General features: G+C 40.5%; 1 protein-coding gene and 1 long non-coding RNA gene across 4 annotated transcripts in view; both read right to left on the bottom strand.

The window, feature by feature from the left end:
- The window catches only part of ncam2a (neural cell adhesion molecule 2a), a 401,748-nt gene that overhangs the window by 215,911 nt on the left and 164,157 nt on the right, over positions 1-21,680 (bottom strand). The gene's annotated exons all lie outside the window — the stretch shown is intronic.
- The window catches only part of LOC146491882 (uncharacterized), a 36,493-nt gene continuing 32,865 nt past the window's right edge, over positions 18,053-21,680 (bottom strand). The window contains exon 2 of the long non-coding RNA XR_014872542.1: positions 18,053-21,680. This exon is cut by the window's right edge and continues 25,213 nt beyond it. This is a non-coding gene — a long non-coding RNA (uncharacterized LOC146491882).

The raw sequence follows: 21,680 nt of genomic DNA, 5'->3' as shown, positions 1-21,680 counted from the left end.
GAAGACATCCTGCATCGTCCCGGTCCCCAAAAGGAACCGGCCCAATGAGCTGAATGACTTCCGACCGGTGGCACTGACATCACATCTTATGAAGACTCTAGAGCGGCTCTTCCTCAACCTCCTCCGACCACAGGTACAACATGCCCAGGACCCACTACAGTTCGCCTACAAGGCGGGTGTGGGAGTGGAGGATGCCATCCTGTACCTCCTGCATAGAGCCCACTCACACCTCGATGGGGGAAAAGGCACGGTCAGGATCCTGTTTCTTGACTTTTCCAGTGCCTTTAATACCATCCGGCCCTGTCTGCTCCAGGAGAAACTGAACAGGATGGAGGTGGACCCCTGCCTGGTGGCTTGGATCTCCGACTACCTCACCGACAGGCCACAGTACGTCAGGCTGAAGGACATCACGTCTGACACTGTGGTCAGCAGCACAGGAGCACCACAGGGAACTGTGCTGTCCCCTCTTCTCTTCACCCTGTACACCTCTGACTTCTGCTGCAACTCTGAATTATGCCACATTCAGAAGTTTGCAGACGACACAGCCATCATGGGGTGTATCTGGGATGACCAGGAAGAGGAGTACAGAAGTCTGGTGAGGAACTTTGTCGCATGGAGTCACACAAACCACCTGCAACTCAACACCTCAAAGACCACTGCCGGTTAAGATAGAGGGGGAGGAGGTGGAGGTGGTCAACAAGTACAAGTACCTTGGGCTGTGGGTGGACAATAAACTGGACTGGTCATGCAACACAGAGCACCTGTACAAAAAAGCCCAAAGCCGACTGTACTTCCTCAGGAGGCTGAGGTCTTTTAACATCTGCAGGAAGCTCCTGAGGATGTTTTACCAGTCGGTGGTTGCTGGAGTACTTTTCTATGCTGTGGTGTGCTGGGGGAGCAGCACAGCAAAGAAGGACTCATCCAGGCTGGAGAAACTGATCAGGAAGGCTGGCTCTGTGGTCGGCATGAAGCTGGACACTCTGGTGTCAGTGGCAGAGAAAAGGACACTAAAGAAACTGCTGGACATTATGGACAATGCTGGGCATCCTCTGCACACGGCCATAAACAACCAGAAGAGTCTGTTCAGTGACAAGTTGCTTCTCCCAAAGACAAGAACCAACAGACTTAAAAACTCCTTTGTCCCACACGCCATCAGACTGTTTAACTCCTCTCTGGAGGGGAGAGGGAGGGGAAACAGGAGGACAAAGGAGGGGGGACAACTAAGCTGTAGTGCCTCTCCACTTCACTGTGCAATTACCTTTTGTGCAATACTTTTTGTTAATAATCAGCGGTGCAATAGACTCCATACTTGAAATGTGCAATTCACTTGTATTTTTATTTTTATTTTTATTCCTATTTATTCTATTTATCCCCTTTGTATATTTTATCTATATATGTCTTTGTATTTATATATGTGTGTATATATATATATATATATATATATATATATATATATATATATTATATTCTTAACTCTGTAACTTCTGTCGGTGCTGTGCTTTTTGGAAAACCAATTTCCCAGAGGAACCTACCCGAGGGATTAATAAAGTTTTATCTAATCTAATCTAATCTCTAATTATGGTAGCAACTGATATTGCTAACAAATGCTAATATTAACTGCCAAATATTGTTGTCATTATTTAGCTAAAATTTGCAATGATGACAATACATTTAGCTAGCGGTAGCCTAATATATCTTTTACTTTAAATTTTACTATTTCATGAAAAATATTAGTTCACCTAACAAATGTCAGCATGCTAAAACATTGACTAAAAAAAGTAAAAATTGCATAATATGGACGTTTTAATAAGTATAATGCTGATGTTAGCTTTAGCATTAGCTTCATTTTGTTGCAGTTTGGAAGGCAGCGACTAATGACTTCTAATAAAGACCTACATCTGTTCATTTCTGATATTTCACACCCAAGCCTTAAAAAAACAAAACAAAAAAACACAACAACACAATGCAGTACACAAAGCTGTATGACAAAGCACTGTGCAGATACTATACATACGTGACAGAGAAGGAGGGCGTTTTATTCGCAGAGAGGGAAGCAGAGAGATTTGGGGCTGAGCAGAGACACCTAATGTCACAGTGACAGGTGATAAAGATAAGCTTGTCAGGCTACTGGAGGCTTCCTCATTGCACCGATGCACACACCTCACTTCTTGCTGACAGATACACAATGGAGCAACAAGCGTTAGGAGAAAAAAGAAGGACTCACTTTAATTTTCACCTCCTTTTTGCACCGTCCACCCCCGTATTCCCACCATTACAATTAGCACATGAGTGCAGTCACTTGTTTGATGTAATTTCAGGCAAAACTAGCACGGTGACATGGTCCAGTGCAGGATTTTGCCCCAAACTAATGAAGTCTCATGCCTATTGAAATCAGTTATCTAGGTTGCCACGGTGATGGTGAGACTACCACAAAGACAGGCCTTTGTTTCAAAGCGAAACTCAGTCTGCAGTTACCCCCTCAGGCCTGGAAAAACAGCTTCGAGGATCGAGGCGTGTGTTTTAATCTTCTCACACATCACATAATCATGAACAACTTTTTAACAGTGGTTTATTACAGCTGTTGTCAATCAAGTGCAGCTGAGGATGACAATGGAAATCTACATTCATGTGAAAAAACATGGCGGCTGGTGGTGGTGTTGCTGCTTGATAGACTCGCATATACGTAACAGCTGTGTGCATCTCTACCTTCCCGGGCTTACGCAAGCACCTCGAGCGCCTCTTTATGGATATATATCGATTGTGGCCAGCTCATGTACATTGGTCAGCGCTGGGCATCAACAGAGAAAGGTCACTATCGTCCATCAGCTCCAGTCTGAGATTCGTCAATGTATTATAAAGCGCGCTCTCCTTGCCAGAGGTGAGAACGAGAAGATCTATTGACCTAAATTAGTTGACGGGCTGGTTTCAGGAGTTATGTATGGGTTTTATGGTATCATGGTGGGCAAAAAAACATAAAAAAAAACCCAAATCAATACAAGCCAGTATCAAAGGCCCTAGGTTCTAATATAATATGTTGAAAGCAAATAGAGCCAACAGCTCGCAGAAGAATTTTTAAGATGTTTTTTTTTCTTTGTTTTTGTTTCTTTTTTAAAGCAAAAGTTGCTGTGAACAAGCTGTGTGGTATAGATGCACTCAGATCTTTCATACTGTGCACTGAAGCTGATGTATAAGTAACAGAATAACAAGAAAATGCAGCAAGTACAAGTCTGATATTATTTCTTCTGTTGTTTTGTCTTTATTTGGTCGAGGCTGGAAATAAAGCATCACTCTGGGCCCAATACGGACCAAAGAAAGCCTTTGCAGTGCTGTAGAAAAATGGCAGAAGGTGCCACTGTTGTAGAAGCTTAGACACAGTGTGTGAAACGCCTTTCTCTCCTTGCTTAAATGTGATTAAAGCCAAGGTGCAGTGCATCCTCGAGCATGAGGCAAACGCTACGCGCAAAGAAAGAAAAATGAACGCACAAATTAATCGGTGACAGCTGTGGAGTTGCTGTTAGTGGATATGGACATGTGGGAGGAAGGGAATGGCGTGTAAATGAATTGCTGTATGCTCAATTAACACAAAATCCCTTTGTCTTCGGGCTCTGACCAGGGCAATTTGTGGGTGTTCAGCTGAAAATGTGAGAAAATGATTAATTAAGTAGCCCAAATGAAAATGAGTGGAGAAAATGGGCCTCTTTGTCTTCAGAAAGGGGAAGGGTGAGATTCTGGGGGCTCAAACGGGGAAAGGGGCAACATAGAGAGGCAAAAACGTACTCGCTTGTAGGCGAGAAAACAGGGGTGAAAGGACTGATGGTGTACTCACCTCTAAATGACTGAGACCAAAGGCCAGGCTATAACAGCTCTAATTACACTCTGGAAATTGCAGTCATTGTGCAGTAAATAAAAGAGGCAACAAGGTCAGTGTGCATGTTAGAGAGTCTGTGTGAGGAGGACAGAGATAGAAAGGGATTGCAGGCTTTCACTACTGCGTGTGTTCCCATAAATCAATTTTTCTTTTAATTATACACACACAAATTAAAGCAGTGGTGATAAAAACCCTGTGAGTTGAATTTGAAATGACGAGAGGACCATTAGGAGCTCCCTGTTATATAGCCTGCAGGGGATATGAAAATCGTGTGGTTATGAGCCAGCAAATAGACACATCCCATTCAGAGCTCATTCGCTCCGTGGTTTAACCGCACTAGTCTATTTACAGCATGTCAAACGCCTGAAGGCGCTTTGATTTTCCCTTGATGGGCTGGTTGGTTGGAAAGTGGATGTTAGAGAAGTTTGACAGATGCAAAAGGAAGATTGATGCTACTTCAAAGCCGCTCTGGAAGCTGTTTATTGGAGTGGGAGATAGCACTAGTTAAATCAGCCATCTTTCAAGTTGTGCAACAAGTGCAGGTGAACGGGCAGTCGTGTATGTGTGCCTCTGTGTTCTGTGCGTGAGAAGAAAGTGGGGGAGAAGAATTAGCACCTTGTTAGTGGACACTGCAGAAAATAAGATTGGATAAAGGACGTTTCTCCCTTATTACAACCGAAGCCTGTTGCACACACTCACTATACTCTCCTGTGAGTGCTATTGCACTGTGGTTGCTAACCTTTATCTTGAACTGCACCATCCATGATTTAGCTAAACTGATGGCAGTGTTGGGTCATTGAACACAAATACTAGCAAATAACTTGAGAAATACTTAACTTATAAAGAGCAGTTGCTAAGTGGCACCAGAAGGTGGTGCCTCCTTTCTTTTTGTTGTCTTGAAACACACACTCTTCACAAATTCTTATCATAGTTAGCTCATGTAGTGCTATGAATACCAGGAATTGAAGTGTATGGTCACTGTTAAGTACTGTAGAGTAAAGTAGCAGCTGTGGAAGTGTTTAAGTGTTGGATACATTTATGAGCTTCCCCAGAGCCCACGCCTACTAAACTAGCTGCTTGTTGCTAGTGACATGAAGATAGCTCGACTAGTTTGGGAATACCGATATTCAATGTTTTAAAACTCAGTTTTCCAATACATCGGCTGACATATCTGATTGCTGTGTTTGTGGTAATCCAAATAAGTTTGTTGCCAACAGGGAACTTGGAGTGTGCCCCCTGGTGATGAACAAGCTGTGTAGTGTCACCATTTATGGCTGAAGGGTGTTTCTTCCATCTCATCTCTGCTTTTAAGCATTTTTTAAATCAATTTATAAATGCTGATCAGTAAATAATTAATACTGGCCGATAATATCGACGTGCTGATATGGGATGATCTCTGGTTGAAGGTTATTTCTCCATCCTACTGTAAAAACAACAGAAATGCAACCTGATCCTGTGTGAGGAAAAACAAGCAAATTCTAACAATGGATTTAATTATATGTACAAAGGTGAAAGCACAACCAATCTTCAGCAAATGCCCGAGTGTCACACACAAAAGAGAACACGCACACACTTTTTTATACTCGCCTGCAGGTTCCCCAGCCAGATTGATCTGTGCGATCGGCCAAGATAGCCGGGAGTGCCGGCCACATCTATTCACTGAATAAGTGCTAGGACAAGCTGTTCTTTCAGGGGCCAGCCGGGCAACAATAGGCCTTCTAATAGCTCCAGTTTGTCTCAGTTAAGAACAACAACCTCCCCCCTCTTTTTGCGCTACATGCGAGCACGCACACACACGCACACACGACTTACACCTCTAGCCTGTTGCTGTGTTGACCAAATAACTCCTCAATCTTATTGGGTTGTTTTCCCTCTTGGTTGCTCATCATGGTCTCATCTTTCATTTGTTGTCACTGTATGGTTAAAATAATGTGGAGCTAAAATAAAAAAGAAAAACACTGAATCTGTGCTCCCGCTTTAAGCAAGATCCTGACATATGACCTTCCCCGTGTAGGTGGGCAATATATGGAGATAATAGATTTTCATTACAGTATAATAAAATACATAAAGGATGATGAAGATAAAATATGAAAAATACCTCCTGGCCCTGCATTTTTACCTGATATTAACAGTACCTAAAATAAGGAATAGAATAATCATCTGGAATTAGAATTTTTTTTAATCCTTCTATTAAAAACACCTTTAATCTTCCACTGTGTATGACGCTTTTGTTTAAGATGATACATTTTTATTCCCGATATAAAATTGAAAAGAGCTGATTTGTGCCAATAGGTTAAAACATAACACACATACAGACACACATACATACATATATATCTGAGGGATAAATATATGTGTGTGTGTATCATCCAAACCAAATGTGAATTGGTGGACACAAAACCCATCAGAAATTATGATTAAGTGCATACATGCCTCAGTAAGCACATCACTATATTGGAGGCGTGTTTCCAATGAGCACGTTGGTTTCTTGTAATGTAATGCATTATTGACTACTTTTTGCGAAGACTCGAGCCCCCTCCCACAAGGCCACTGCTATGCCTAACTGCATTAGTTTAAACAGGATATGACATTTCCATGCTGCAACTCACAAACAGAATAACTGAGTATCACATATGGTGGATACACACTACTTGACAGATGATCCAGTCTACCTTTCTTTCTTTCTTCTTTTTTTTTTGCATTGCAGAGATTTTGAGATTGTTCACTGTAGAGTGAAGTAGGCTAAAAGTGGGGCGCAGCAGGCATGATGAGCGGAGAAAGAAAAAGTAGACAAACAAACCAATTACACAATTCTCATGAACAGAGAGGCAAGAATAAGCACCATCCACAACCTGCCATCACTTTGTTGTGGGTCCTCATTTTCATTTTGTGGTATAACAGAGAGGATGATGGCTTTTTTACTCTAAAAATGAGCCCAGTGTAAACTGTTGTGCATACTTTCTAGTTGGCCTCCAAGGCTAGATAAAAAATAGGACAGCAACCGCCTTGCGGGAAGGAAAAATTGGTGGCTGAGTTTGGCGTTCGACTGCAAGTTGCATGCACAGGTTGCCCGATGGGAGGTTTACAAACAGCAGTCGAACTTGGACTGACTGCAATAATTTGAATTGCAAGAGAGAACTTAAATCACGTGGTTTCCATTCCTGTATGAAAGCAAAGTTGCTACGTCACTATTTGTGGAGGATTTTCTTTATCAGGTCTATGAAATTCTGGCTTGACTCTGAATGTTAGTAGCATTTCTGTGGATACAGACAGTAACAGATTTTTTTTTTATCTTCTCCAGTTTATCACAGTTATCTCCATATTATCCAAAACAGGTTGCATGTAACTGCCAGTTTGACCTCATTCAATAGCAGACTGACTCTAATTGGTGCACCGAAATCGCTTTCAACTGGCAATTTACTCCAAGTCGTTACAGACAGAGTAGTAACCATTTCAAAGGCAACAAGATCTCAAGTTCATTGCAAAAGATCACAATAACTATGGCAGTGTTGCAGCCTTCAACCACTGATTTCCCCAGATCACTGCAGCAGAACAAGATCCTCTTTGCAATTTAAACACGGATGTAAATCATATACTGAAAAATAAGCGTGTACTTAAATGCAACACTATTGAATTATTGATACGGACAATATAAAAATCAAGTGTGAGTGAATATGCCATCTTCACAGGTTCTTTATTTGTTGAAAACACAAGACACAGCACATTTTCTCCTTTATTAGGTGTCTTCATGTACCATGCACACCCACCGAGCATGTATCTTGCTCAGTTTACTTTGTTTTAGGAGAAATGGAAAGAGTCACAGGTTTAAGAATAGTTTTCCTTTTGAGATTTTGTTTCTAACAACTGCAAAACTAAAAAAAATAAACTTAAGTCTACAAAAGTCTATAAATAAAGAATAGGAACACACATATTTTTAATGCTTATTTTAATAGGTCGTTATTTACAAATCAATGCAAAACATAATGGAAATACCCATTGTACTCACAGTACTTGAAATACACTTAAAGTAATATGGTAATTTATAAATCAAACTTGAAAATATTAAAAGGAGTCTTTCAAATGTTTAACCTCTTAAGCCCCAACGCCCCCTGATACGGGGGCAAAAAGCAGGAGATCAGGTAGGCTTGGGGCTTAAGAGGTTAAGGTAAACAGACACAATTTTAAAAAAGTATGAATTATTATTGTTATCATTATTATTATTTTTTAATTTTAGATTTGCAAGACCGTTTCAGACAAATATAAACGGCAGCAATCGACCCTAAACTGATCTGTAGCTTATTTTTAAAACAGCTTAATTTTACAGTGGTTGGGCAATTTTTCTGGAGGATTTTAGGTAAATGTAGAAAAAAAACCTCAGAGGTAATGCACATCTTTGGGAAATAAATTCACTGAATTAGTGATGTAACACCAACACAGAAGAGAAATACCCAAGGCTACGACCACTGATACACAGGTATGTTTTTAAAAATAAGATTTTTTGTTCCATGTTAATTTTCTAAAAAAGTTGATAAAATGTAAATGGCCTGTATTTGTATAGCGCTTTACTAGTCCCTAAGGACCCCAAAGCGCTTTACACAACCAGTCATTCACCCATTCACACACACATTCACACACAGGTGATGGCAAGCTACATTGTAGCCACAGCCACCCTGGAGCGCACTGACACTGCCGCCACCAGGCCCTCTGACCACCACCAGTAGGCAACGGGTGAAGTGTCTTGCCCAAGGACACAACGACCGAGACTGTCCAAGCCGGGGCTCGAACCGGCAACCTTCCGATTACAAGGTGAACTCCCAACTCTTGAGTCACGATCGCCCCATGACAATTCAAAAAATGTCTACATGACAATTCAAAAAATGCCCTCAGTGTAAACCTTACCATAGAGAAATCCTGACCAAAAGATCAACCAAAATCCCAAATACTTGTGCAGATGAGGACAGGGCCTAAATTTACACTTAGTGTTTCTAGTGTTGACACATGGACCGCAGCTTATGCCTTTATTGGTGTTGACCTTGCCTCTTTGATATTTTTGATCTAGTGAGAAAAATCTATCTCTATAAGCCGCTGTGCATTAGTGGATGAGATCAGACTGCCTTTATCCACTTTTAGCTTTTTCAGTCGATATGCTAACAAAAACACAACCCTCGAGCTCAGGTGTCAGTCACATATGCACAAGCATACTGATGGATCCATACACAGCTGTACCCGTGGGGATAATTCAGGCTTTTCCATCACTATTTCAGTTGTTGACTGCTGGATGCAACACCAGGTTGTCATTACCTCACTGGTGCAGCTCTCGCCTGCCTCTTTCCTTCCATCTACCTGCATCTAGAGCCGAGCTAAGTAGCCACTTGACACATATTCCTCTGGCAACATTGCTTTTCATGAGCATATTCTCAGTGCTTGTAAAATGATCTGTTTTATGGGCAAAGAAATGCACGCAAAGCTTAAAAGATCCATAATTATGATCTTAGAGGTTTTTTTTACAGTAATATAATGTGTACAAATGCATATAATACAAAAAATACCTCTTTTAAACACCTTACATCTTTTGAGATTGCTAATAATTCCAACACACTTGACACCTGTTCCAGTAATCCATCTTTCTTTTGTTATTTTGTCTCAAGTCGTTTGTGGTAGTAATGATTGCAAACTGAAGCCAAAGAGCAAAGTTTCCTTTCAGTGGTCTGACTTTAAAAGATGTTCTGTTTGCAGAAAAAGCACCAACTTAATGAGCTACGTTGTACACATCAATTGAAAAAGATGACCATTAAGCGATCATGCATCCAGCTGAAGTATGGTAGCATTCTTCAGTGCTGCTTTTGGAGGAGAAAATCCATCTAAAAACTTGCTTAGTCTCCGTTTTGGGAAATGAGAGACCCTAAAGCAAGCTATATGCAATTTGAGGTTAATGGACTAAAACATGTAAAACTGCTGGCATGTTCCTTTAATTAACATGCCCACATGTACAGACTGGAGTGCATTTATTTGTCTTTATGTTGTGTTTGGTGCATCTGCAACCATTACCAAACAGGCAGGGAACAGGTGTGCCTTCACTAAGTAGCAAAGCCGATTGCCAAAAACCGCAGTTATTCAAACTACCACTTGAGGAAGGCCATAGAGAGGAGGTCAGCTATTATAAACCCCCATTAGGACAGAAGTAAGCCTGAAAACCCAACAACCACCACTCGTTATAGAAAAATGTGTATTTCCAGACCAGTTGGTTGGTTGGTTAGCCTTTATTATGGGTGTGGCCACTTTAAAAGACCGCATTGTGTTCATCGTTCATCGTTGTTCTAAAAAGCACTGCAAAAAGTGGACTGCTCAAGTTCCTTTCAGGCTGGATTTAACAAACTAAAATGTTTAATCCTAATTACGATCAAAGTGCATCTTGCTAACCTCGTTAACTAGGATTAGCATTAGCTCACAACCACAAAGTTGACCATCGTCTCCAAAATATGCTGGGTTTAAAAAAAACACGACTGTGACAGCATGAAAAAGAAAGCTAAGCTTGAGGAATGTAAATATGAATCAACAAACCAATGTCTTTATGATGATAGTTACAAGCATCTCCTATATACTGTCAGCACCCCTCACATTATATTTGAAAATGCAAGCCTCGCCCACTGATTTTCTCTTGTTTTAAACAGCTGTAAAGCCACTGCATGGTTGTGTGGCTTTGAAATGGCCAGTGAAGAAAGACACTGACTTCATAATGGATCTTATACATCTCCACATAGAGCTCTAACCCCTCCCATCTGGGAAATGTCTGTTCTTCTGTGGAGTAAAGCACTGCGGGAGGTCATTTTTTAAAAAACTATAAATACAGCTGCTAATCATGTGGGCACAGCTGGCAGCCTTGACTCCAATACCTTTCCTTCTTCTCTCCTGCACAAAGTGGTGTCAGTAATTTAGCCTCAACTGCACACTGATTAACGTGCACTGAAGAATCAGAATCTCAAAAGCCAATTTAGCTTCAAGGCTGATTTTTATTAAGAATATATTTATTGAAAATTGCAGTAGCCAGCTAATGTAATTCATATCTCCTTTACGTCAAAACAAAAACAGTTCAAATCCAAACCTCAAGTGACGTCGCAAAGTTACGACTGCTTTAGGAAAGATGGGAAAAATGACAATCTAACCGGCAGGCTTCCCTCTCACCCGGTCTATTGAGAGCCCATTACACTGTAATCCCGAATGTGGGCTCTGACATCTCCGCTACCAGCATACGTGGGCGGAAAGGAACAAGTGAACAAAGGACAATGCAGCTTGTAATCCTGTTAAAGGATTAAGGGCTGGAGTACATGCGCACACACAGACACACATAAAAGACATACACTTTTTGTTTGGGAGCATCCCTCTGACTTACACTTCTTCATTAACCCCCACACTCGGACTTAATACCATTAGAGCAAACAATCCGAAACTCCTATAATCTTAAAACGACCTTAACTCTCGACCTGAGCGTAAAAGCAACCGACATCAAAGAGTTGACGGAGTAGAAAACACTTTTTTTTTTTTTTAAAAAAAGGCCTCATCTCATTTTGGACATGACTCATCTCTAAAAGAATGAAATTACAAAAAAGCTTTTACTGTCTCACAAACACACACACATGTGCACAGTGACAGCACAAACACAGTGACTCATATGCAGTTTGAGCCTTTAGGCTATCCACTTGTCTTGTGGATGATCTCAGACAAATTTGTGGCAAGATATTACATTAAAGCCAGTAAAGAGATAAAACAGAGATTCTGTGAATGCACACACACACACCTACACACACACACACACACACACACACACACACAGGGGGGAAAAAAACCCCAAGAAAAATCATTGGATGCCCACAAAAACAACACAACTTCCAGCAAAGAGGCATTAAGCCACACCAGTTGTGAAGCGGCCAGAGCTATTGTCATGAAGCCCTAAAAGCTATGAACCAAAAAAAAAAAAAAAGTTAATCTTTAGACTGCTGTACCATGCTGCTAATGATCTGATCTGAAGCAAAAACACTGCAACGGAGCAGAATTGAACTAAAGTATACTGCTATATACCCGGCGAGTATATAGCAGTATAGGCAGGACCAGTGCTTCTGCGACTTTCAGATGAACTCCAGCTCCTGTCTGCCCACCCATTCAGATTCAGTTTAGCCATTTCAAAGAGTTCTCATTTGCAAAGATGTTATACCTCCAAGCCATTTGCTGCAACACTTTGTAGGCTGTAAACACAGCATGAGAGTTTGCCTTATTTGTGATCTCAGCGTGTTAAGCAGGCAGCTTATCAATGGAGCCAGGAGCGGAACAGTCTATAATTTACTAAATGTCTATTTACCCTAATTCAGCCTTGTTAGTTTTTGCACTGAGGTATCAACTGGAATCCAGGTCAGTGCAATCATCCTCAGTGTTTGGGCTTGTCATCCTGATTTCCTTTGAGGTCACTTTCTTTTTTCTTTTTCCTTTTTTACAAACTCTTGTAACCTTCTTTTTTATCTCAGTTGCATCATATCTCATTTTCTGTTTTCCTGCTTTTGTTTGATATATTTTTTTATCAGTGGGAAAACATAAGACCTGACAGTGTAAAGAGGAGACAACAACACACTCTGTATGACTAACACGCCAAAAGGTGTCAAGTCTAAAAAGGTGCAAAGCACAGAGTACAAAGTCAACCCCCCCCCCCCACACACACACACACACACACACAAACACACACACCAATGATTGAAAATACTGATTATCAATCAGCAGTATAGTTGTACAGTTCTTTGCCTTACCTTATGATGTCAGCAGAAATGAAGCATCACCATTGGCCATATGAAGATATATGAGAAGATGAGCAGGTATCCCACAGAGATCCACAGAGAGAAGGTGGGAAAAAAAAAAAACAGAACGAGATTTCATTAGTAAGCAAACTACGTTTTTTATATGTTACTGACTTCTTTGTGAGTGTTACAGAATCTATCGAGTGCAGAAGTTGTGCTAAACAGCGACCCAGTTTCCACACACTGCAACACTGAAAGTGACATCATTGTATACATGCTTGGTGCCTGCAGTAACAGTACATGCTGCAGTGATGACTGACAAAAGTAATAGCAGGAGAGTACACATTATGATTAGTGATTAGGTCACTGTCCAACCAGGTAGTATTGTTAAACTGTGGAGTTGTGTATTTTTCTTAATAGCCGGCTGTGCTTGTTAACTTTGCTTGTGTGTCATACCATAGATCTGTAAGTTAGTTTATCATGTTATATATCATTGTACACAGTCAGATGGCCAAAACATCTACTATATATAATATTTCTAATTTGTAAGGATTTGAATGTTATAAAAAATATTTCCTAAAGCTACATAATGTTAATAATCCTGGTGACCTACGCAGTGTATATGGTTAATTCAATGCAGATTGATTAGTGTGTCCAGAAGACATAGATACATATGCTATATATAACAATGACTTATATATCATGATCAGAAGAGGTGAGCCAATAAAACAACAAGCACGCATGCTACAAACTTTACCGGAGTCATTTAGACAGCTGTTAGCACATGATTCTCCTTATGGGGACCTGATATGTTTAATATGCTGCTGAGAATATAGCCCAGAAGAAGCGTATAGTATAGCTTTTATTTTGGAAAGAGCCATTTCTCTGTAATAAACTCTCTTTTCCATAGATGAGTGATTTCTCGATCAGATAGATTTATTTATTTTATTATTTTGTTGTTTCAGCAACATTAAATTTAAAAACTGTACTTTTGAGTTAAAATATATATTTATAATTTTAATAAATGACAAATTAAAAAGGCATGAACATCTTTTTTTGTATCGAAAAAATATCGAACCGTGACACCAAAGTATCGAACCGAACCGTGAATTTTGTGTATCGTTGCACCCCTAATGTATATATATATATATTAGGGGTGCAACGATACACAAAATTCACTGACAATAATTTGTCATTTATTAAATTTTCACGGCACATTCTGCACCACATCTCTGTGCGTTCATCATTTGTTTGAAGCCAGCTCACCTCCTGCAACCACTTTTCTGAGAATACGCTTCTTTTGTGGTTCGGACTCCTCCTGACATTTCTTTGGAGGTGGAGGAACACCAAAGTAATTGCTTAAAGGAGCTTCTTTGACATCTTTAAGAGTTCTAAACAAACGTCTGTCCTCCTCCAGAAAATCTTATGTATGCAAACACGCGTTGCAACTTCTTATCTTGTGCACGTTTTTTATTTTGACAGCGAATGCACACCTGCGGACCACTTGTGTGCAGCCCTGGTTATTTAGCTCGTCATATTGCAGCCACAGAAATTCTTTTGTCCATGAAACCATAAAGCTGCACTTTCTTTTTGCCTTATAGTCTGATTTGTCATAACTTTTCCGTTTTGTGATAAGCTTTTCTTTGGCTGTCACTGCTTCACGCTGACCTGTCTTATTTGGCTCAGCAGAACTAAAATATATATCCTGCTGCTTTTACACTCGCACTCACATAACGCTCAGCGATTCTCTGCGCGATCAACCTCTCACATGTTTAAGCTGCGGGAGATTTCACTTGTCATGTTTGCATAGTAAGCTAATGATTGATAAGATGATGTCAGAGGAATTGGTGCGCAAATTATCATCACTCACCAATCAGTGCTGTCGCTCTCTAAACACAGTTTGGCGATTGCAAAGTGAAAGCAAAAAACAAGCGAAAATTCAAACGCGATTTCAATATGTCACATATTGACAGTGGCTCACCGATGCCAATGACATTACCCAGCTACATTTCCGAAAGAATGCAAAAGCACTGACATATATTTTCCCTTCCTACGATAGACCAACGGGCAGGGCAGGGATAGATTTTGGTAGCCCAAAAAATCGCTAGCCCCGGACATCGGGCTAGCGATTTTGTGAGCCCTGTATCTGATTGAGGAATCACTCATCTTTGGAAAAGAGAGTTTATTACAGAGAAATGGCTCTTTCCAAAATAAAAGCTATACTATACGCTTCTTCTGGGCTATATTCTCAGCAGCATATTAAACATATCAGGTCCCCATAAGGAGAATCATGTGCTACCGGCTGTCTAAATGACTCGGCTAAAGTTTGTAGCATTCGTGCTTGTTGTTTTTGTCTGCTTCCACTTGTCTTTGCACTAGAATGATGTCAGCGTAAATGTGCAGTCATACTCGTTGTGTTCTCACTAGTGCTGTCAGCGTTAATCTGAAATAAGGTTAGCCACAACACGGCAAATCTCCGTTAACGAGCTACCGTGGATCACCTCGTGCAGGGCTGGACGCCAACATGTTAACGAGCTAACTGCGCTAACACACTAGTTCCCACCCATGTAATTGAGCATTGCTGGCACATCCAACATACTGTTTTACTTTTGTCCATGACGCGCTTACCTTCAGGGCCATACCTCACATGAAAACCAAAATAGTTCCAAACGCCAGATCTGAATGAGGGTGGGGGAGGTTCAATTTGCCATGTTGCAAGGAGAGCTTAACTTCTGTCTCGCTAGTTTGCCCTGTGCTCAGTGAATCTGCGTTCAACTACTCCGCCTAGGCTGCACTGTCGAGCGCAGATCCACTGAGCGCTCAACACAGACAGCATCGTCAGAAGGAAAGCTGATAAAATAAATTAAAAATTTTGTATTGTTTGATACATATGTACCGAACCGAAAGCACTGTATCGAACGGTTCAATATCTATACGAGTATCGTTGCACCCCTAATATATATATATATATATATATATATATATATATATATATATGTTCTACAAAACCTGTAATTAACTAGGGCAAAAGAAAATGGATTCGCCAAATTGGGGTTAATGTTTTATATGGGTTTTTTTAAACATTGGGGACGCATCATATTTTTTAGAGAAATGTAAGAAAATTCAATAAATGAAAGAAAACTCATTTGTTAGTTGGAAAACTGTACAAACCACATTGCAAACTATTTTTGGATGTTTTGATTTTGGATCTGCAGAGCTGCTGTGAACTGAAGGGACTGACGTGATGTAAATGCAGCAGTAAAGCTGCTTAAATGTCACCGAATGGAAAGCTGACTGTAGGAACAATGAGTCAGGTAATTTCATGGATATCTGGCTTCGCTCTCTCCACTAAAACGCATAGCACTATAGTAAAACAAAGTTCACTGGAATGTTCTGACAGCTCAGACAAACATTACATTAGCAGTCTGAGTCCACTTTGAATTCACTGTCGCTGGAATGTGTCAATGCGATCTTCCCTTCAAATTAAATGTCCTTTTAAAATTCAGAGCTTCTTTTTTTATGTTCCACACACACTGATTTACCTTAAAACATCACTCTGACACCATTCTCATAAACCTATAGCATGCTTTGCTTTAACTCCTTTCACACGATGAGAATTGTCCTGAAAGGTCGTCTTTTATAACTTTCCGAAGACTTTTGGTTCCAAAATAACACAGAACTCAAAATTATCCCACTGTGGTCTCATGCCATGGCTCTTTTTCATTTTCATCACCATTATTTCACCGAGGTGTTCACAAAACGACAGCAATCATGGGACAAATTCATCTCACATTACTTTCCAATAAGCTCAGAGTACAGGCTGACACCGAACACGGATTCTTGAGGGACGGATGTTATTACACCGTATCATCTGGATCGGGATGGGAAGAATCGGGCCTTGGGGTCGGACGACAGTCAGGAGGAATTTATATCTTTTCTATCACAGTTATTTTACATGCCACAGCTGTCTCAAGGAAGGGCAGCGATGTCTGATTGTCTCGTCAACATAAATCTAGTAAATCAGTTAAACGTGGGCTTGTTTTCACGGGCTGGGGCTATATTATAGTTAACATTTCAATATGTTAATATCATGCTTTAGCAAAAGCTGCTTCATTGTTATCAAGGGAGGAAATTACTCTGGATCACAACAGAACTGGAAGTAAAACTGATGGAATTAGCATGGAAAAGAGAGAAATTATTATGCACACAGGAACAAAAGATTACTACTGTGTGAGCCACAATAGTTTGGGTAATTTTACTACTTTCACTTTCAGGATTTAAACACGTTTATTTGCAAGCATGATAACTGTTAAAATTTTAGTCTCAATTCTAAAACTTTGGAAATCACATTAGGCCAGATGAAGCACAGATATCGCTGCCACATTCATGTTTAATACTTTGCAATTATCCACTTGTGAGATGACTATTTGTAAAATTATGCACATTATAAATCAGCCTATTAAGAGTACAACCTCCTGTTCCTTGTTGCTTCCTCTGGCCTCACTAATTTCTACTCTGCTGCCATGCAAATTCAGTGCCATTGTCAAAAAATAGTAGACAACAATTTCTTAAACCTATAGCCTGGCCTACACTGTTAAAGCTAACCTACCCTAATATCAACCAAAGCTTTGTAGCACACTGTTTAAATAACAAAAAGCTAATTACACATTTTTATATTCATGTCAGGAATAGATTTCATTGATTCATAATTTTTTTTTGTACAGTCAAATATCTCAAACTATATTATGTCTTTCACATTAAAAAAAAATAAATCATAATGTTGGAAATTATAAGTAGCTTAGTGTGGTAACCAGCCTTGTTGGTAGACTCTATTGTTCCTTTTTTAAAAGGGATGAAGTTGTGGTCTTCAAAGTGAATCCCCACATTTCCACACAGTAATGGAGAGATGACCGGAGTGCTGTACATTAAAGGTATGAAGCTCCAAGAAAAATGACACAAAGATCCAGAATAATTGAATACAATACTCAACATTAAAATAAATTAATAAATAAATATAAATAAAAACGATTAATACAATAAAAGCAGACAATAAAATGCAGTCGTCTATGAAAATGCCACACTGAAGCCAAATGCCAAGATCTAAATTTATTATGTATACTGTCTGAGCTGCAGGGGTGTGGAGAGGTAGATTATTTCATATAGCTGGTGCTACTGCTGTAAAAGTTCTTCTCTTTAAATTTGGTTTCAGGTTTGCGTAAGAGCATCTGGTTAGATCATGTCAGAGCTCTTACAGGTATGCAAATGTAAGTGCACGTAAGTATGTAATCCATTATATGCAGGGGTTTCAGATTTGCTATGCAAAATAACAACTAGTAATTGTTGATCTCAGTAAAGTTTTCAAATTCATGAGTTGTAAAAAAATCACCCTGTAGTCATTCTAATATGTTGTTGTTGTTGTTGTTGTTTTCAAAACAAGGATTTCAAAGTTACAAAAGACTAAATTGTTGTGGAGGAAACCCTAAAGATAACAGTATTATGTATGTGTGCCTCCTTGTGAGTCTAGTACCCGACCAGATTGATTGTTTTAGAAACTTGGGTGGATGTACTAATTTTAACTGGTCTTGTTTACTGTGTGAAACTTGAGTCTATGGATGCACATACACCTTTTACATTTTCAGTATGTGTGTGCTCTTTGCCTTTATATCCCAGTGTTTAACATCCAGTATTTGGATCATTCAAGTGCCACTAGTTTATTTTTCAGTGTTTAACATCCAGAAGCACAGCTCCTGCCACCATTGTTGGGCCACAGTATTTCCTGGTACTGCAATTTTCATTTAAAGGGGAAGTATAACAGAAAACATGAAAACAATTGTTTTACCACAGGCCTGATCACTTGATTGGGGTTACATCATCAATAAAAATAAAATCCATTATTCTGATATATTTCTATTTAACTTGATGGAAAATGGAACATCATAGGAGTTCAGTTTCAGAATTGTAACAAGCCTGTCACAGGCTGGGTCTCTGACCCAGCGCTCTGAGTTCATTTTGTATTTGTCTCATTTTAAATTTGTGATTAGTTTATGTGTCATTCCTATCTAGCTTTAGTTAAGGAAAGACAGTTGTTATTTATTGTTTCCTTGGTTTCTATGTTTGAGTTCTTGTATCGTTCATCATGTGTTAGGTCTGTTAAGCTTGTGTTGTCATGTCTAGTTTCAGTGTTTCCTGTTTTATTTTGAAGGAGTCGTGTGTTCTTTGTTCAATGTATTTAGTTTCACTTCCCCTGTCCTGTCATTAGGCTCATGTCAGTCAGCTGTTCCTCCATGTGTTCCCACTTCCCCTAATCACCTCCTGTGTATTTAAGTCCTCTGTTTTCAGTGTGTCATTGTCAGATCATGTGTTAGTTTGCAAGCCGAGAAGTTGTGTCAAGTTTCCTTATATCAAGTCCATGTTCCTGTTGTAGGTTTTTAGTTAATTTAGCTCACCCAGTTTAGTTTATTGTTAGCCTTAGTGATGGTGAGATGAAGCCTCATGATGAACTGAAGCTTTCCACCCAATTGGTCGACTCATGGTTCGAAGCATTGGGATGATTCATTTGCTCTACTGCGCCATCAAGTGGACAATTCAAGTGAAGCGGGCTCTGTGATTATAATGACGTGTAAACCTCTAAACTGAATAAATAAATTGTTTTCTTGGTTATTTATCCCGAATATTGTCTCAGTATGTGTGATACAAAAGAGAAAGTGGAAACTATCAGGACAGAGTTTTGGTATGATTGTGTAACTGTTAGCCTCAGACAGTCAGTCAATAGTATAATTCAGATCATAGATCAGTACATTTGCATATTTTTATAACTATAAAAAGAAAACTGACACTTTCGAGACTTTATCTAATGTGTAAGCATCACAGCAGATGCCTTAGATTAGAATCAGTGAGCTGTCGGCTTTCAGCCCCGACCGTGTCCGTGCTGTCTGGTGAGAAAGGCGACATCTCACTGATTCTGATGCGTCAGCGCTTTGTGTTTACGTCTTTGTGCAGAATCGGTGTACCTGCTCTCATTTACTGTTTTAGCTGTTTGGTGGTGGTTGAAATGTAGTAATATTTATATTAAAAATCGATTCAGGATTTTAATGAATCGATATCACGTTATCCAAGCTAGAATCGATTTTAATCGATAATCAAAACCCGCTAGTACCTGTGTAATCATGCTTATGTACATCTGGATAATGACACAAACTAGTATTTGGCACTTCACTTTTTAATAAACTAAAAGACAGAAATCAGATTATAGGATCTGTAGTGTTGTTTATTTATATTATGGTGCTTATCATTTGTGATATTTATTACTGTGTGTATACTTTATTAGGAGAGATAAAATAAAATAAAAAATCTCTTCCTTCCTGGTTCCATCGAAGAAGAAATGCTCAAGTAACTATGTAACACCTACGTAATCCAATTCCACAACACAGTGTGATGGGAAATCAGCTGTGTTTTTCTGCCCATTTTATTTCGAATCTGGCGCGAACCGGTGAACCAGTCCCTGAATCAGTCACGTGGTACGGACTGCCCGCGAGGCCTCGAACGTCACTGCATACGTAATCAAAGCAAGCCTCGATACGCGCTTCACAGAAACGCCTCCGAGATTACCCGACACACGATTCGACGCTTCGACACACAGGACACATCACTAGTTAGCCTTGCCTTTTGCCTTTTGTTTACAGTTATTTTGCCAGCCTCAATAAACGGCTCGTTTTCTGTTATTCAAGTCATGTTTCACATTTTGTTTTCGTCTGCATTTGGGTCCACCCTTCACTCTACACACAGTCAGCCCTGCTGATTGTGACAGAACGATCTGACCAGTCATGGACCCAGCAGACTCAGCTCTCACCGAGTGTCTGGAGGAGATGGCTCGGATCCAAGCAATCCTCAACCGCGTGCTCACGGCACCCGATTTGAAGAGCAGAGCAAGCTTATAATGGTGAACGTCGCTGAGGCTATTATGAAGAGGGATCCCCGCCTCCTCCAGCTCCCGGACTCACCTGCCATAGTTGATGCTTTTACAAGGATAAAGGAGATGCTGCAGGCCCAGGAACTGTCGATTCATGTAATGGCTTCCAGCACCTCCCAGTCACAGCAACCCCACAACCAGTCATCTCCACCGCTGCCTCTCGAGCCCGAGTGTGTCCGTGTCAGCTCGCTGAGGTTTGCCACAGCGCCCCTCCCTTAAGTGCCGGCACTGCCCCCCAGCTCGCCAGTTTCCTCTTCGCCATCACGGATTAGTCACTCATCCTCACAGTCTCATTCAGACTTCACATCTCCAGCCTCATTTCTGGCGAGGTTGTGGTCAGAGGATGAGGAGCCAGACCCCATAATTAGCCCTGCTTCAGTCACAACTGCTTCTAGAAAAAAGCGGCGTTCACATCATCAACGTACCTCACAAAGGTTTGAAGTGAGTGACTATAGTTTGGCTCCTCGTGTTTTTTCTAAGGTGAATATTAGAACTAACACTGCCTTACCAGTTCATGGGCCCGGCTATAAAAAGACTGTTTATGATTTTGAAATTACTAAGACTGAGAATTTTTCGGCCAAGTCTTCCACGGACCATCTTATCCCTTTGCAAAATTATCTAGCTTCTCTGTGCGTTGATCATGCCATGAACTATGCTTCCAAGAAACCAAATTATAAGACTGTTTGCACTGGAAATGCTAGCCATGAGGCTCAGCTAAGCCGCTGTGGGACTGTAATCCAGGCCAGGTTGGAGCCAGGGGCTGAGTTGGAGTTTGTGCAGCCTTTTCCAGTGTCCGCTGGAGGGCCCGAGGAGGCCGTCCAGCCTCATACCTCGTCAGCTGGAGGTTCAGCCGAGCCCGTCCAGCATCCTGCCACGCCAGCTGGAGGTTCTGCTCCGTCGCCACCGTAGGACTCGTGGCCGGCCCCCTGAACCCTTGAACTATGGACTACTGAACCGTTGGCCTCCTGGTCGGCCACCTGAACTGTGCAAACTCTTGTGCTGCTGTCGTCCTTGTCGGCCCTCTGAACTAATGACCTATGGACTGTTGTGTCGCTGACGTCGG

Source organism: Neolamprologus multifasciatus, chromosome 23 (genome assembly GCF_963576455.1).
Source record: "Neolamprologus multifasciatus chromosome 23, fNeoMul1.2, whole genome shotgun sequence".
Taxonomy (NCBI): domain Eukaryota; kingdom Metazoa; phylum Chordata; class Actinopteri; order Cichliformes; family Cichlidae; genus Neolamprologus; species Neolamprologus multifasciatus.
This window is presented reverse-complemented; position numbering and strand designations above follow the sequence as displayed.